Source organism: Cryptotermes secundus, unplaced genomic scaffold (genome assembly GCF_002891405.2).
Source record: "Cryptotermes secundus unplaced genomic scaffold, Csec_1.0 scaffold1101, whole genome shotgun sequence".
Classification (NCBI taxonomy): domain Eukaryota; kingdom Metazoa; phylum Arthropoda; class Insecta; order Blattodea; family Kalotermitidae; genus Cryptotermes; species Cryptotermes secundus.
In genome coordinates this window covers 275,081-293,563 of record NW_019731285.1, presented here as the reverse complement: position 1 = coordinate 293,563, position 18,483 = coordinate 275,081, and the positions used below count along the sequence as shown (strand labels likewise).

At 40.1% G+C, this 18,483-nt stretch overlaps 1 long non-coding RNA gene across 1 annotated transcript in view; it reads right to left on the bottom strand.

The window, feature by feature from the left end:
• Nucleotides 1-1,475: 1,475 nt before the first annotated feature.
• Nucleotides 1,476-18,483, bottom strand: part of LOC111866956 — a 131,187-nt gene continuing 114,179 nt past the window's right edge. Inside the window, exon 3 of the long non-coding RNA XR_002843253.2 lies at nt 1,476-1,523. This is a non-coding gene — a long non-coding RNA (uncharacterized LOC111866956). The remainder of the gene's footprint in view (nt 1,524-18,483) is intronic.

Genomic DNA, 18,483 nt, shown 5'->3' with positions numbered 1-18,483 from the left:
TCAGGTTCACATCTTCGACATATTTTCCCATAGATAAGAGCCCTCGGTTCCCGTTCTGTAGAAGGTTGAGTGAACCCCAGATCAAATCTCTGGAGAAAAGTTTTTTCTTATTGAAATCAAACCCCGATTTCTCGGTGGTACAGTACATAGCCTACTCTCTGCACTGAGTGGGCTACAGATGTTGTGATCATTTTAAGGTATGTTTAAAAACAAATAATAACCCGTATATATTGTGACATGTTGAGCTCTGAATGACGCCCCTCCCCCCCCCACCCTCCGCCAGCCGTGATGCGCCGAGCGAAGCCGAAGCGAGCCGATGTTAGCCGAGTTCTAGCATCCTGGTCGCTAGGCAACGCAAGTCAACGCGGTGACGTCACCGAGGGATATCGCGGTTACTAGGCAGCCGTCAACAACTCCGGACAGCGTGGCTAGCAACAAGGTGCCTATTACGTGGCCGTATTGTCCGATCGAGGCTACATAGGGAGCAGCGAAGGCTATTCACAGTCAGTTGTACTGAGTCAGCCAGTGAGTCCTGGAGCTACCGCCGAGTTAGCCAGCAACTAGTCAGTTGTATTGTGGCATTTGGAGTGTACTAATTGTGATACTGAAGATAGCAGTAACCGTAAATCTGTAATTTGGGTGATTGTAAGAGCGAGTGTGAAATAAAATTCGCTACATCAAATACCTCGTGAAGTTACTTGTCGCGTCATACCCCCGATACGCGACAACATTATAATATTTAATGAAGATATGTGATAATATGTTGGATTTTATTTCCTCATGGTATTGAATATCAGGAGTACGATACTAGGCTTTAACTCGGAATACTTCGAAGAGAGTCCGACGTTGCGGAGTAACATATTCCATCCAGTGTCGCGGTCGAAGAATACGCGAAGCAAGACAATATCCAGCAAGCAAACAGTTTGTCGCCTAATTTTGCTGATTTTCTACTTTGCCTTACTTCTATATCCTGAAGATGGAGGCGGTATATTCTTCCGAATTATCGATATCTGTCCGTACTATACGGCATTACAACCCAAAAGATCATACGATTGTAACTTATTAGTTAAATGCGAAAGAACATTGTTTTCTGTGATGTGTAGCCCAGTAGAATTTCACTGATGTTAAGTAGGAGCATACTTCCTCCGTCTTCAGGTTCCAGCAATAGACAGATATCTCTAAGACTGTACGGTTTGATAACCAGAAGACATTCGTCACTGTCAGAACCTAACATAATTTAAGAATCTTAATGTAGCAGACTCACACGAAGCTGGGAGAAGTGTGGGGTCTCTCTCTGTCCACTTCGTTCCTTGTTCCCGGCTCTTGATACCGCGTTCCCTTAGCTTGCAGAGGAGTGCTGAGGTCCCGTGACCCGCCACCCTCCTCTGCTGCAGTGCACGATTGCCACAGAGCATTTCCGTTTTCTGGGCACGTCTTCTCTGCCTCTCCACGTTTCAGAAACGCGTATTTTTTTAAAGTTTCAGACGTGTCGTCCGTATTCACATCGCCGCGAGTTCTATTTCCTGAAAAGAGAGAAAAAAGGTTTTATTTCACATTAGCCTATAATACTCAAGTTTTATGGCGTCCATTTTTACTGTCTCTGAAATATCTTTGCTATTACGCCATCATCACAAAATGGCGTACTTCCTTACAGCAGCATTATAATCGTTATAGGAGCCATTCCGAAACGTAACATTTTCAAGCAAATTAATAAGTATAAGAGTTCCATAAAGTGCAACAATTAAATATTTAATAAAACCTTTACATATTTCGGCTATTGTTGGCCCCGATAAAAATGCAAAGACAACACTACAAAGAAACACTTTACAAGCATGACAAACACTCACTCTCACTCACACATGAACCTGAGCCCTTCTTGAGAAGCTGCCAATTGTGCAGCTACTCAAGAACTTCCCAGTATTTTATGGAACCCGAAGGCTTATTATTGTGTTCACAAGAGCCCTTCACTGGTCCCTATCCTGAGCCAGATTAATCCAATTCATATCATCTCATCCTATCCCTCTAAGATCCATTTTAATATTGTCCACCCACCTACGTCTTCGTCTTCTTAGTGGCCTCTTTCCTTCTGGCTTTCCCACCAATATCCTAAATGCATTCCTCTTCTCCCCCATTCGTGCTACATGCCAATTCCAAATGATCCACCTTGAATTATTTCTAGTTTGAAATTTAATTTGTGTACTATATTACAGTGACATAAAACCAGTCGAACTGAATAAAGTATATAAAAACGTTTCTCAGTCAGACAATTTCTTATTCAAATTAAACAAATAACTCCGACTTTCTTATAATGATTTGCTTTTCCTTAAGATAAAAGTAAAATTCTTCCTGGGCTCAATTAATCAAGCAACATGCCACGAAGTCCTACGGGAAAATAGAGGCATAGCTCACTACCGTTTACATCGGCACTAGAAGGAGGATTTGATAGCAACCTCGATGAACCCCCGGGTCAATTTGGACGCTGTAGATCAGAGGAAACTTTCTTTCCCATGCGGAGAATTGAACTAAGGCCGTCCAATCCGTCACTATACAGACTAATATGGTTCCGTGTGTTTTCTTAAACCATAGAGAAAAAATACACATGTGTGTTCGTGCTCTCGTGTGCGTGCATGTGTTACTTCGAGTCTTGATATCTATCCAGAATTGCTATTTAAATTGCTCATTTTTGTGTTATTATAATTCTTATCCTGGAAAGTCAATTTAAAACCGATATTTCCAACAGAATCTGGCAAATAATCCTCGGTTTAATGGCTACCAGACATCTGCTAATGCATTCTTGCCTCTAGATGAGCAGAGAATTGTCAACATATTCACAAAGTTCTTGCATTTAAAATTTTGAAAATTTATGTGTATGTTCTACGCTAAATAAGCGTACATATCTCTGACATTATAAGTGTTCCAATCTTCAACCGCAATGGCTAGAAGCACAAAGCACTTCAGTCTCTGTGAGAACACTTGTAGTGTAACTGACCCAGCTTCGAGGCTCCACACAACTGCTTCAACAATATTACAAACTAATTACAATACCAGTACATGGTGCATGATCTCATTTCGTCCTGTCAGAAATCCGCTCTACTCTATATCTCACTGACAAAAGCTAAGAACCTCAACATAATTGGATAGCTTAGTAATAAGACATGCATAACCTGGTCATATCATGTAAATACTTGTAGTATGTCCAGGAAAAGTGAGACATCTCTGCTGCTTGAAACAAGATATCAGTTGAAGACAATTATCTTTTGGTGTGTGATGCAGAAAAGAAGGGACCACCAGATATGTATCCATCTACATTTCTAGCCTGAAGAAATAGGCAACTTGTTCTTCCGAAACTTTTGGAAACTTCCTTCTCTTCTACCCCAAAAGGAAGAGGCATAAGATTCCTCATAAACGCGTTTATCCTTACATTTGTCTACATTGAACATAGAGGCATCAAATTCCTTCGTAACTTTGACGCCTGTTTACTCTTTTACTTGAAGGCAAAATCGACATATTCTCCAGAAATGGCGGTATCTTTCTAACCTGAAGATGTAGACATCAGGTTCTATCGAAACGTTGGTACGTATCCCCTTTTCTACCTTCAATATATGGGCAGTAAGATCCTCTGAAATTTCTTTAACTATTATTTGACCTGAAGAAAGAAACAGCAATTTGTACAGAAACACTGGAACCTATATACCACATTACATGACATCAAATCTCTCAGTTATCATAAGATAACCTGGTATTTCTGTCTCCTATTTTATATCGGTATTGCCTACATTGGAGGGGCACGCGGTAGCGTAGTTGGTTGAGGCACTATGCTACAAGCCGGAATGCTACGGTTTCGAGTCCTGATGAGATCACTTGATTTTTTCACTTTACCTAATCCTTCCAGCCGCACTATGGCCCTGGGGGTCAACTTAGCCTCTGACAGAAATGAGTACCAGGTATCTTCCTGGAGGAAAAAGGCGGCCGGCGTGTAAGGCTGATAACCTTACCTACATTTGTGAGTCGATTGTCTAGAAGATTTGGGGAGCCTCGACATCTCAGAGCCCTATGGACCTCCACTGCCTTTTTTTCCCCCCACCTATAACCCTACCATTCCAGCGGTATAGAATCTGAGCGACTGGCAGTTTTCGTGCATAAACCACACACGATAGAAGATACCAGGGACATATAGCACAAAATAGATGTAGCAGATTTAATCCCTGGAACCGTAAATGGCCCTAATCCGTTATGATTATACAGAATGTTCAATTAAGGAGGAAACTTCGCAACACCGCTGACCGGGCCCAATATTCCTCACAGGTTGCTGCTGTAACTGTAACGGTAACGACGCGCGTTTATCAGCGCTAGTGACTCATTCTGCTATCAGCAGTTACAGTAGCAATCTGTGAGGAATGTTGGGCCGTGTCAGCGGTGTTGAGAAGTTTCCTCCTTAACTGAACGCACTGTATTTGTTTGTTTGCAGTTTACTTAATGCCGCTGTCAGTACTTCACACTATACAAGAACTGCAAAATGAGTGAATGAGAACTTATACTAAATTGTAACGATTTTTACAGGAAGTGGACGTATTCTGATCAAGAAAGTATCAGGCATGAACCTGAAGGAATTGAAGAAACGCAAGAAGGATCTCGGTCAGGATCGTCCGTGTTCCTACCGAGACATGAACCAAGTACCTCCCGACCGTTATAATTATAATGACGACTATGCTTCAGAAAGATTCGTGACAGGTTTTGTGTCCTGTGCTCATAGACCTAAATTACATGGCTGAATTCTCTCTGGAATACTTCCACAAAACTTTTCTTTTCCAATATTAGAGTCCACACTCCTAAAACAAGTAATTAACTCAACGGAGGGGATTCTTTCTTAAGAAGCTAATAGTTGCTCAGTCAGATAATAAATTCTCAGCGTCTTATGGAAAAGTCTCATTTCTGTGCCCACGGCAAGCCGCTAATGATCCTAATCTTAAGATGTCAGATGACTGTAGTTAAAAGAATACAAGATTGTGTGGGGTTGGAGGATAACACAGCGCTGACTACGAACAGTTCTATCTTCTGGGATACAGCCAGTGTGAAACAAGTATCTTCACGTTGGTTTCTTGCTTGGCTTATTCTACGATGCTGGAGATTGAAGGGACATTTCCCTTCGAAACGTCGGTTAACTTTCAACGGACTACAAGGCATTATATCCTGTTTGCAATTTAAGACTAATGTACGAGGTTTTCTTTTCTGTATTCCAGTTTCTGTTGTGTATTGTTACCGAGAGGTGTACATTCTTGGATATCTTTCATATTCTATATATAGTAATAGCTATTGCGTGTAGATTGCTAACATTCTATGCAGTCAGGTATCTTCGGCTATGTTTGTTAGTGAGTGTTTAGTCTTTAACCAATAAAATGCAAAGTGATAAATTTAAAAGAATGTGTATTCTTTTAATGCTGGTGGGGTGGGACTAAGTCCCTTGTACTGCGGCCTTTTCTGGCCTATTGTACCAGCCCCAGATGATAGGTGAGGGTGATTGTGAGCAATCTGTGGAATGAAGATTGGCAGGGGAAACCGAAGTACTCGGAGAAAACCTGCCCCAGCGCCACTTTGTCCACCACAAATCCCACTTTACCAGACCCGGGATCGAACCCGGGCCGCCGCGGTGGGAAGCCAGCGACTAACCTCTTGAGCTATGGTGCGGCCCTAAAGACTGTGTAAAATAATATCAGACACTCAACTAATACAAGAGGTTACTCAAATATAATAATAATCCTCTATATATTTAGCAATCTACGTACAACTTAGTTGACAACTTAGTTGGCCTGTTACCAGTCACAGCAATTCATCCAGATACGTTTCATATGCCCCTGTGGCTAAGTTACCAAATCCAACCTAACCTCAATCCCTTTCTGACATTGCTCTTACGATCTAACACATACACGCTGCTCAATTTGTAAACCTGGCAACATGGCTAACGCTAGACAGACATGTCTTACCGCACATGGCGCGCTTATGGTATGGGGATACAGTCAAACCCCCGTAGTTGTAGTATAGTCGAGTGTTTTATTTGGTCCATCATGCATTCATCACTGTCAAGTGGCCCTGGAAGTCAGGTCACTCAACGTAATTAATCGGTCGGAGTTGGTGCCATCTCTTAGTCAGTACATCCATACTCGCCCACTTTTAAGCCGGTTTCTCAGAATCAGCGACAACTACAACCACTATGCCACAAATCGATAGTTTAAACAAACTGAAGCATGACTTTAGAAACCATAATTTACAATGTAGAAACCGGATATAAGAGGATATATAGGCTTAGTATTTCCGGTGTCGTGAAATGATATGCTTCCCCCCCCCATTTCCATCCTTGCTCTGCATTCTGGGTCTGTTTATACTGAAGCTGAATAGATGGCTACACCTCACTGCAATACGATGAGGCCAGCGTTTGTTCTGTTATGATGCTCATTGTTCTACAATTATAAAAGGCAACCTACATAGTTGCCAAATTTCCCCAATATCTTATCTCCAGTGACTACACGTCAGTCATTACAGAACTGTGGACCACGTCACAGCAGGTTCGTTCATGGTTTCAAACCCCGCTGAAATATCTGAAACTACAATAGAATGAAATCCATTTACTGACGAAATAATTAATTAACTACCTGAACTAACTAGACAGCTAACTTTACGGTACAGAGTCATTTTTCGAGAATCTGGCAACAAGTAAAAAAATTTCCAGCTTTTCGACAAACATAATTAGAATCATAAAGTTAAAGAGCGCAAGGAGGGCGCGGTAAGTAGAAAGCATCGGGAAATGCGGAATGGATATGGGTTTTGTTGGGAGAGAGAGAAATAAATAAACCACTGGGAAGACACAAATATCGATGGAAAGATAATATTATGATGGATCTTGAAGACACAGGATGGGATGGTATGACTGGATTAATCTAGCTCAAGATAGGGACCAGTGGAGAGTTCTTGTGAACACAATAATGAACCTTCAGGTTCCGTAAAATGTTGGGAAATTCTCAAGTAGATTAGCGAATGTTCGCTTCTCAAGAAGGACTCAGTTCCATGGAGTAAGTAAGTAATTGAAATTGATAATTCAGTTCCTTTTTCAAAAGAGACTGCTTTTACTCCCTTTCCTGAGCCATATTTATCCAATCCACAACTTCCAGTTTTATTTATTATCCATTTTAATATTATCATACTATATATGTTTATATCTACAAAGTGGTTTCTTCCCTTCCAGTTTTTCTTCCAAATATGTATATGCATCACTCTTCCTTACCATGCGTTCTGTATGCACTTTCATTCCGTCTTTTTCTTTATCCTAATGATACTTGGTGCAGAGCATAATTCAAGAATCTCATAATTATGCTACCTGCACTAATCTCCTCCCACTCACTCTCTCCCTTAGGTCCAGACTTTCTGCTTTGCGCTTTGTTCTCAATTGCTCTCACAGTAACTTCTTCCCTCGATGTGTGAAACAAAGACAGAATTACAGTTTGTATAGGCTATGTCCTTTTTTCTGCTTAACATTACTTCTACATCAAAGAGTAACTGGTATGTTTTACCTATAAGATTTATAGCCTGTTTTATAAAGCTTCATTGTTTCATTAAGCGCCCCTAAATCGCTTAAGAAGCCATTAGTCCAATTATGTGTTTCACTAATTTAGCTCAGAAATAAAGTAGCATAAAATTCTTATTAGTTTAATAGGTTTAATCATATATTTTATTACTGTTAATTGCTCGTTACTTCAAAATTAGAATGGTTTTAAGAGATTTATTCTAGAAGAATACGACTGAACTATCACTAACGCACTAACCTAACGGAGGTAAGACCTATCATTCAAGAAATTTCCCTCCCCTTATAAAAAGAGAAATTTAATTACTTTACTCATTAGGCCCAATTAATGGACAATAAACTGAGGTAGATGGTTCTCACACATTCAAACGATATTTCAAGCAACATTTCTTTCACATTTTAACATTAATCTCTCGTCTGCACACAGGTATCCCAACTGATATCTTCTATCCAGATATTCTCATTAAAATTATATACATAAATGTGTTAAATATCTCGTCCACACAATCCTTATGACAAATAAAGTTTTGAAGCTTTTTATTGTGTAATTTTCTGTATTATCCGTTTTTTACCTCTTCTTTGTTATAAATAACTTATCAAACGAGGAAAAAAGATATGACAATATTGTCAGTCATCTTTACTTAACATACTGTAAACCCATATGACATATCTGTATCAAGTGACATCATAAGAATCGTCAGCATAGCTGAGTCTCACTGTTCTCATATTCTTTGTCTAAAATATTCTTTTCACACATTTATTATACATGATCTGCAATAAATGTATATGTTCAATAAATACTGGCTCGTGAATGAGTTATGCCCAGTGGCGTAACTCATACTTTTTTCTTTGTTCACTTAAGTATCATTTAAATTCTTGTACTGGGGGTTTACTCAGGTCTGTCTGGTAGAGTTAGGACGGTGTACCTTTTCAGTCTATGTATAGTTTCGCTATTGTCTAGTACAGCGATGGCCAACTGGCGGCCCGCGGACCGTATCCGGCCCGCGACTTGATTTACTCCGGCCCCCTGCCAAGTCTCAGGTTTATTTTCAAAAATCTTAACTTCACAGCTGTATTGGCATAGAATTCAGTTTTTAATAGGACGTTTCATTAGCTTACAGCATTTTGCAATTGACTGTATATGTTCTTACTGAGTTGGACAGTTCAAACGGTTTTCTAATAACTGTTCATGTCATGGAAATTCAAAGTTCCCCAACCCTACTTCTGTAGGGAGATGACACTGAAGGGAAGACCGCAGTGGTGAAGGATTTATGACACCTTCAAAATAATAACCATTCCCAGCTTGCTCGGGGCGATGGGATGTTTACCGTTTCCCTCGGCATCCTGGCCTTTGTTAAGTGCCAGTTTTAGCAGAAATGTCTCCCAGTTAGTGCGATTTTAGAAAGTGAAGTGTGATTACGGAGTGTGAGTGTAGAACTGTTTTTAAATTAAAATTGTGTTTGAAGTTATTGTGAGTGATACAGCATGTCAAATAGTAAATTGAGAAAAGTTGATAGCGAAAATAGGGCGTTCAAATCTGAGTGGGAACATGACTATTTTTTTATATTAAATAAAGACCACAAGCCACAGTGTTTAGTATGTTTTCAAGTGCTAGCAGTTTTAAAGGAGTACAACCTAAAGAGGCATTACATGACAAATCATAAACAGAAGTTCGGAAAACACTCTTGTGAATCAAGGAAAGTAGTCTGCGATCAGTTAAAGAAAAAACTTTTCCAGCAGAAATCTCTTTTTACCAATGAAACAAAACAACAAGAAGAAGCTTTGCTGGCTTCTTATTTCGTGACATATGAATTAATGAAAGCTAAAAAAGCGTTAAGTGATGGTGAATTAATTAAGAACTGTGCGATAAAGATGGCAGAAGCTTTCAATGAAAATAAGGTAGGAAACAAATTTCAAACAGTGCCCCTTTCAAAACAGACTGTTACTAGGAGGCTGGAAGATATTAGCAACCAGATATCTAATAATGTGAAAGACATTATCGCTAATTGTTCCTATTTCTCAATTGCTCTCGACGAAAGCACAGATGTTTCGGATACTAATCAGTTGCTGATATTTGTTCGTGCAATTAAGGAAGATTTTACAATTTTCGAAGAGTTGTTAAAAGTGTGCTCTTTACACAGCACAACTAGAGGTGTCGATATTTTTAACGCTGTTAAGAGTGCAGTGGAGGAATTCGGTGGTTTTGAAAAATTGTCCTCCATAGTAACAGATGGCGCTAAATCAATGACAGGGACAATAAGCGGTTTTGTTGGATTTTTAAGACAGAATCAAATTACTGTACCTACCTTGCATTGTATTATACATCAGGAGGCTCTATGTGCCAAATCAATTAAACTGTCTACCACCATGGCTACTGTCACAAAAATTACTAATTTGATCAGAGGAGGAAATCGATCACTCACTCACAGAAAATTTCTGACCCTCTTGGAAGAAATGGATTCTGCTTACGGGGACCTGCTTCTGCACACTGAAGTAAGATGGTTAAGCCGTGGGAAATGTCTGGTACGGTTCTTTGAACTCCGTCATGAAATAGCAACATTCCTAAGAGAAGAGGTTACGAATTCTGCTGAACTGCAGAATGATCTCGAAGACGTCGAATTCTTGAGAAACTTGGCCTTTCTCACTGATATCACTCAACACTTGAATGTCCTGAATCTGCAATTGCAAGGCAAGAAGCAGACAATATGTCAGATGGTTGGCTTTGTTGACAGTTTCCGTAAAAAGCTACATTTATTTAAGTCTGCATTGGACAAAAATAACCTTCTACATTTCCCTTGCTGTCGGAAACTCTCAGAAGAAGAAGAAGGCTTGGAGTTTAGGGACTACACTGAAATTATTGAAGATTTGTCTTCAGAGTTCGACCGACGATTTAACGATTTTGAAAGCTTTCGACCTGATATTTCTTTATTCAGTAATCCTATACATTGTGATATAGAATCTCAGCCAGGTCATCTGCAATTAGAGCTTTGTGAACTTCAATGTGACCCATCCTTAAACACATCTCAGGTTACTGGAATTGACTTTTGGAAACTGCTTTCACCAGAACGTTACCCACTGTTACGAAATTGGGCTCTCAAACTTTGCTCTGTTTTTGCAAGTACTTACATATGCGAGACAGCGTTTTCATCGCTGAAGCATGTAAAGTCTAAGAACAGGAACAGACTTTCAGATGTCGTGTTATCACATATTCTTCGAGTGGCAACCTCACAATTAGAAGTGGATTTTATATCATTGGTTTCCAGTTTTATGAAACCACAGTGCTCTCATTAAAACAGTGTGTATATGAGGATTTAGGTATAATCATTAGACCATAAAAACTATGATTGAAAGTCTTTTGTGCTCATCCCTGCTGAAAGAGGAATTTGTGCTGTTTTATGGTAAGTAATTGCACATTTCAAGGCATTTTATTTTTCTTTCTTAAATTATAATTGCATTTTCCCCCGGCATATATAAAACTAAACATAAGGCATGATCTGGCCAGTGTTTCTTTAAGAAAAAATGCTCTGGGGGTAGAAGTGATAGAAGGCAATAAAATCGATTGGTGAAATTTTCATTATCGGCTTAATATTATTGGTGCAACGTAAAATTTAAATACATAGGTTTAAATGCACTGTTTTTATACGGGTTGTGACTGATTCTGTTTGGGGGGCAATACTCCCCGACCACTCTTCTGAAAGAAACACCGTATCTGGCCCCTGATGGTGTTCTATAAACTAAATTTGGCCCTCGAGATGTATTAGGTTGGCCAACGCTGGTCTAGTAGGTCCAGTGCTAGTGCATTTGTGTAGTTTTCTAATTTTCTTAAGCATTTGGTATTGCACATTTTTATTTCATTGAGCTTATTTTATAAATTGATTATTTAATCTAATTTGTAAATGTATTAATTTTTAATTTAATATACACGTTATTGTACACGAATTACATTACTTTGATAACTTAACAAATTAGACTCTGTTATGTAATGGCTTACTTGCAAGTTCATATTAATTAATTAAGTGTCCTGCAGGAAGATATAGGGTTGATGTAGGTATAGATCCATACATTTCTAATTTCGGCATTAGACAAAGGTGAGTTGTCGTCTTCACGTTCCGGCAGCTTTACACCGGAAATTATTTTTAGTATCTACTTTATAAGGGGCTGGGTGGATCCCCGGTCTTAATTCTATGAATAGGGGAAAAATATTTTTACTCCTGCTTCACAAATGTAATTATCTTACTACCGGTTCTTCAGCCAAGCAATGGAAATTCCTCATTGTTAGTTAGCGGAATCAGTATTACCAAATCTAATGTATAGAAATGACTGGAATGTAATAATATTTTATATTACAGGTAGTGATGACAGAATTTAGCAAATGAAAATTTTCTTTCGCTTACAGCTGGAGCACGAGCACAACTGAAACTCCGGAGAACACAAGCTAACAACAAGAAGCTTATCCTATCAATTATATGTTCGCCTAGTGGAACCACAGAACCACATCAATCCTCCAATTACAATCCGCAGTGACGCCCAGAGCTCAAGGTGGAAGGAACCACAGCAAACAGAAATCACACAGAGCCGGGCCATTTGCAAGCAGAGACATCTACATCAGGCACTGTGATTTACAGCGGGCGTACATACACTTCGATTACTTTCACACACACCGTAATGGACTAATGTGTAAAAGAGAACTGTAACATTTGATGATAATAATAGCGCTCTAAATAGTCATCAGTTGTCGTTGTTCATCATTATCATCAGCAACACTGAGGTTTGAATCCTTTTATCTGTTATCTTCCTCTGTAACATACATTCATAACAGCTGCATACGACACAGTAAGAACTACCCATCAACACAGGACACATGGCCGCATAGACAAGGACGTACCCTCAAAAACTGAACGGAAGGACGAAAGCACAGCAGTTTCTGCCATTTTTGGCATCTGAAAACGATCAATGTTAGTCGAAATATGTAGCGTGTATAAATCAGTGATGCAAAGAGATTTGAAGACTTTCAAATGTTTAAAAAGCAAGTTGCAAGTGAGGCTGTTGATAGCTAATAAGGATTAAATAATTGACATGAAACAGGATGCTACGATACAGGATTATAAGACAGATTCATCGTTCCAGCGTTTATTTCTGGTTCCAAGAAAGCTCTTTCCTCTGGACGAACAGTACGTTAACTGTTTCGATGAATCCAATTAATTCAATTATTCTGGATTATTTTATTAATTTTAATATATTGTGATGTGGACGGAGCAACGCTCGGTAAACACCCCGCTCCGCGGTGACGTAACAGCTAGGAGCCGCTGCCGCTGCTACGGTAACAGGCCAGTAAACACCACCTCCCCGCGGTGAAGTAACAGCACTTCCAACAATGACGTAACAGGGGACTCCGCGGCTACTACGCAGCAATAAACAACTCTCGGCAGCGTTCCCCAGCAACGCCTGTAAAGACGGAATTTACGCAACAGTGAAGAGATGTGGGTTTTCCGCTGTCCGACTGAGAGTTTATAAGGGAGACTGGAATGCGTAAGGAAGAAGTTAAAATGTAGCAGCCGCCGGAGTAGTTGAATGCATTCGCCGACATGTAGTTGAACAACATTTGAGATAGTGAATTGTATAAGACTAAGATTATATAACTGTGAATTGTATAAGCGTGAAGCGAAGGAGAGTAAATATTCGCTACGTCCTTGACAGACGTGAGATTATTTGCCGCATGACATACCCAACATGTGACAATATTTAGTTAGTTTTCAATCACTGTATTCATAATATTTATCTTTAATATGCAACCCACCACTTTTAAAAGAAATAATTTTTTAAATTCTGTCAAAAGGAAAAATTAAATTCCTTATGGCTGTGGCTGGGTACGCATTAAAGGTAAAGGTAGATGACAATGATGGTGGAACACCACACAAAAAAATCCCATCCCAGCAAGAATATTCAAGACAGCCACAGCCAACTAACCAAACAAAACCGTAAGACAACCACGTGCAGCTCAAGGACACCAAAAATTAAAACAGATAGTTAACCCACGTAACCAGAAGTAATATCAGGCACCCACATAAGAGAAACAAAACAGTTTTATAGTGAGCAGAAATTTTCTTAAACACAATGAACTGTACACCTGAAGATGGCCGATTAGGCCGAAACATGTAGTGCTAAGAAAAACGACTATGAATAGTAACAAAAGTTGTACACAGATGGCATAAAAGTAGGCCGCAAAAATAACATCTATGCAATGCAACAGGATGCTGCAATATAACATTACATAACGGGGAGCTCCATAACTTGTACTCTTCGACAAGTATACGCGGAATGATCAAGTCAAGGAGGATGAGACGGGCGGGACATATAGCACGAATCGAGAGAAGAGAAACGAATGTATGACACTGGTAGGAAAGCCAGAAGAAAAGAGACCATTAGAAATACCAAGAAGTTGGTAAGTGAATAATATTAAAATGGATCTTCCACAGATAAAATGAGGTGATATAGACAGGATTGATCTGGTTCAGAATAGGGACCAGTGTATGACCCTTGTGAACACGAAAATGAACCAACGGGTTCCATACAATATTGAGTATTTCTTGAGTAGCTGCACAACTGGCGGGTTTTCAATAAGGGCTAAACTTCATGGAGTTAGTTGCTAGCCATATAAGTTCAATCCATCACTCATATATTAATATTATCCTCTACTCTATGCCTCTGTCTACCAAGCGGATTCTTCACTCTGTGTGTTCCAACTAGCATATTCTTAAGTAAAACAATTGCAACTACACTCCATCCGCTATGAGAACGAGAGTACGTCATCGTTAGACAGTGATGAAGAACGTTACGTCATCGTCAGAAATTTGCTAGCTTATATTTTCAACTTGCTTACGGTGTTCATACGGCACTGGTAAGTTCAACCGTTTTTAGATAGGACCATTTCCATAAAATCACTTCACAGGTTATGATGTAACGTCGTCCATAGAGCGGACGGAGTTTACGTACAAGACTATGGATTGTAGAAGCCACAGTATCTGCACCCTTACGGGTAGTCAGAGACAGCTAGGAGGTGCATGAAAGGGATACTGAAGAAAATATTTTGGGGAGAAGGGAGTGTAAAATTTGTATTTGAAAACGTGACAGGAGAAGAACACTTGGCGTATCGAGGTGCATATTGGAAGATAATAATAATAAGGTGCATATTAAGAGTTTGGTTTATTGGAATGCTGACTAGATTCATGTGTCACAGAATAAGGGCCACTGTTGGTAGGTTCTTGCGAACATACTAATAAAGTTTCTTGTTCCAAAACCACTTGGAATTTTCAATCACCAAAACGAATAACAAATTCCCAAGAAGGATTCTGCTATATAGAGTTAGCTAGTTGGTTAGTTAATTTCGTAATTAGTAGCGATGATAGTAGTGTCACGTGTAGGGGTGACTATTAGAAGGGGTTTGGATTTGATATTGGGTATATTGACCACTTTAACACACAACTCGTAATTACAAGCATTTATATGGCTATCGCTAATCTCCACACTTTACAAATAACTAGGACACAGTAGGTCTTCTCAATCTTCACTAGTCGTATCCTGGCAAAGGATTTATAGTAGTCTCATTGTAACTACAGTACACATAAAGTCTTCAAATCAAACGCTATTTCTTCCGTTCACAGGCTGGCTTTCAAGTCTCAACTGAACTCTATTAACTTCTGACAACTCGTTGTCAGAGTCAGAGTCAGAGTTACATTACTACTAGTAAGAAAGCAGTCTTCTGGGATTTGGCACCGTGTATAAGTGGTGTTAACCGACGTTTCGGAGGAACGTATCGCCTCCATCTTCAGGGTAGAAGAAAAAGTATAAGAAATCTGCAAGCGACAAGACCGTGAGAACGGGTGCCAAATCCCAGAAGACTGCTTTCTTCATAGTCACCGCCGTGAAAGCCTCAAATCTTACATTACTACTAGTAGTTTACCGCCAATAAGTTCGCCTTGGCGGAAAATCCCTTGAGACTCACGACCAGTAATTTTTTTCTCAACACTTGCGGTTATAGTCCTCATGTAACATTCTCTCTTATCAGAGAATGGATCTATCTTTTACAATTACTGCTTGTCCTCGCCAGCGCAGTCATTCATGTGTCCGAGTCCCACGGGATTCATGACTATATTTCACTCTTTCATATTCGAGACTCCCCTAATCTTGAGGACTAGGTCCCCGTATTTATACCCTCCAGGAACAAGGTGGCCCAGTTATAGCCCCAGGCACTTGCTTCCCTTTTCGTCGCCTCCTACGACTCGCAGGGCTACGGTGGAATTACTCGGACCCGCCTCCACACGGGATCACTAACTCGTTGCTTCGGACTGTTCTGCTTATAGCTTCTCGGCACTAACCACATATAGAACGTTGTTTCATAACAATTACTCTGCTTTATAGAGTTGTCTGTACCTTTCAGTCACATTGATACAGCAGTTCTTCGATTGTTAGTGCGTATTCGTTTCCGCGGAAATGTGTTTATCGGTACGTTGCTAGAAATGGACGTCTGCTCTGGCTCCACTATTCCTGCTTTCAAGCGTCATGTTACAATGTATTTTCAGCTAAAGGGTGTTCGTAGCGCTAACGTATTCAGAAAATGCTGTGTTCGAATCTTGTTTGCAACATTTGCTAGCCTGAATGAGATCTTTAATGGTTCCGTCAAGCTCATTAGGGAAATGTCGCAAGAGCACTTCGACTGGGCTAAGATTGATTCCTTCTAAATCCATTCAATTCATCTATCATCGTAGTATTTAAGCTATTCAGTCTAGAGAATGACAGGTAAATCTAATCCTGTAACAGGCCATAGAGCCCCATAGGGTTGTGACACGTCGAGGTTATCACATTTTATTGACAATCGGCTCACAGATGGCGGTAAGCTTGTCAGCCTTACACGCCGGTAGCCATTTAGCCCCAGGAATATTCCTGGTACTTATTTCTCTTAGAGGCTGAGTCGACCCCAGGACCATATTGCGGCTGAAAGGATTAGGATCGTTGAAAAATCTAATACCTCATCGGGAATCGAACCAAAGACTCTAGTCTCTTCATGGATGGAATTCTGAATCTTTACTTCCATTTCCAAATACGAGGATTAGAACCTTCCACATTCCCTTAGTATTTACTCGTATTAACTACCTTTATACCTGTAATATGAACCTGTCCTAAAATTTCATACAAAGAAAAGTTTCTTCGGGAGAGCTACATTCTAATACAAAGTGTCCGGATGAGAGGTATTCAAAATAAAATTGTTATGTCTCAGAAATAATTTATTATACACATTACTAGGTTACACCAATACAAAGGGAAACTATCAAAGTTTATTTTTCCTGCGTATATAATTTTCTCAATAAATTTAAATGTGGACCCCCTTGGTGGCACGACAAATATCCAGGCTTGAAGCATGTTCTTTCTTTCTTAATTCGCTTAGTGGGGGGTGGAGTCCAACTGGGTCCACTCGGTACGGCGGCCATTGATTGGCCTATTGAACCAGCCCCGGGTGATTATGATGATGGAGAATTTGGTGGAATGAAGATTGGCAGGGGAAACCGAAGTACTCGGATAAAATCCGCCCCAGCGCTACTTTTTCCACCACAAATTCCACTTGAGTAGACCCGGGATCGAACCCAGACCGCCGCGGTAGGAAGCCAGCGACTAACCGCTTGAGCAACGGTGCGGCCTCCTTGAAGCAAGTTTGGTGTTACCTTAGCAACAAAGTCCCTTATGCGGGCATTCAGGTCGTTAATATGAATCTGGCGGACAAAGTTCTTCACATAACCCCACAAGAAAAAAATCCACTGGGGTTAAATCTGGCGACCTAGGAGGCCAAGCGATTGATCCACATCTACTAATTCATATCCCAGCCATCTCTCTGTCCAGGTGATTCCTAACATGGTGGTAAAAATGTGGCGGCGCATGCGCGTAAGTCGGGTATGAAAAAAAAATCAGAGTTTTCCTTACCGATGACATAAACCGGATATGTGTATGACAATTAGTTTCCGAGATATACATTTTTTTCTTTTGGATACCTTTCATCCGGACATCCTATATAATCGTGCATGTGTGCAAGTCCTTTCTTTTATATCTGCAACAAGCGACTTCAGAATTCGTGAAGAAATCCAATCACTTATTACGGACACTGCCATCAACAGCTCTCTGTAAGCACACTGTCTGTTCATAACATTCCTGGGGCTGTCATATCTTGAACACGCTACCTCACCGAAGAAAACTGTGGGTCAGGGTAGCTCAGTTGTTATAGCCACAGCGACGGATTGGATGAACCGGGTTCGATTCTCTGCAATGCCAGAACTTTCTCTTCTCAACAACATTGAAATCGGCTGAGGCCTACCCAACTTCCTACCTAGTTGAAACAGGGGTTTATTTCCACGGAGGTAAAGCAGCCTGAGCTCGAAGCTGACCACTCACCTCCATCTAGTGCCAAGGTCAAGAGTGGTGGAGCTATACTTCCATTTCCCCATATCTTATCACGGTATAGTACTAAACTAGTCAAGCGTCTGTACATTTTTACTTTTACCTTATTGACGAAGAGGGTTGTATGTTCAGTCAGTTCTCAGCGTGTAGCTTGTAGACCCAATCCTATGTTAAAAATAGACGTCTACCTATCCACAGTCCGTCAATAATGCAACAATTGTTTATTCACCATTCAACACTTAACACGACATGTTTCGGCCATAGATGACCATCTTCAGGTTTCAAAATGCATGCAAACTGTTACACTACTCTGATGTGCGCTAAAACCGCTCGTTGCAGTCCACTTAAAAATAACATAAATAACTAATTAAAATCGATTAAAATTTTCTGTTAAAATTTTTCGTAAAATCCTATTCCACCTCATAAGGGGCGCCGTTCACTTGTTTAGAGCTAAGTGATTATTCCAG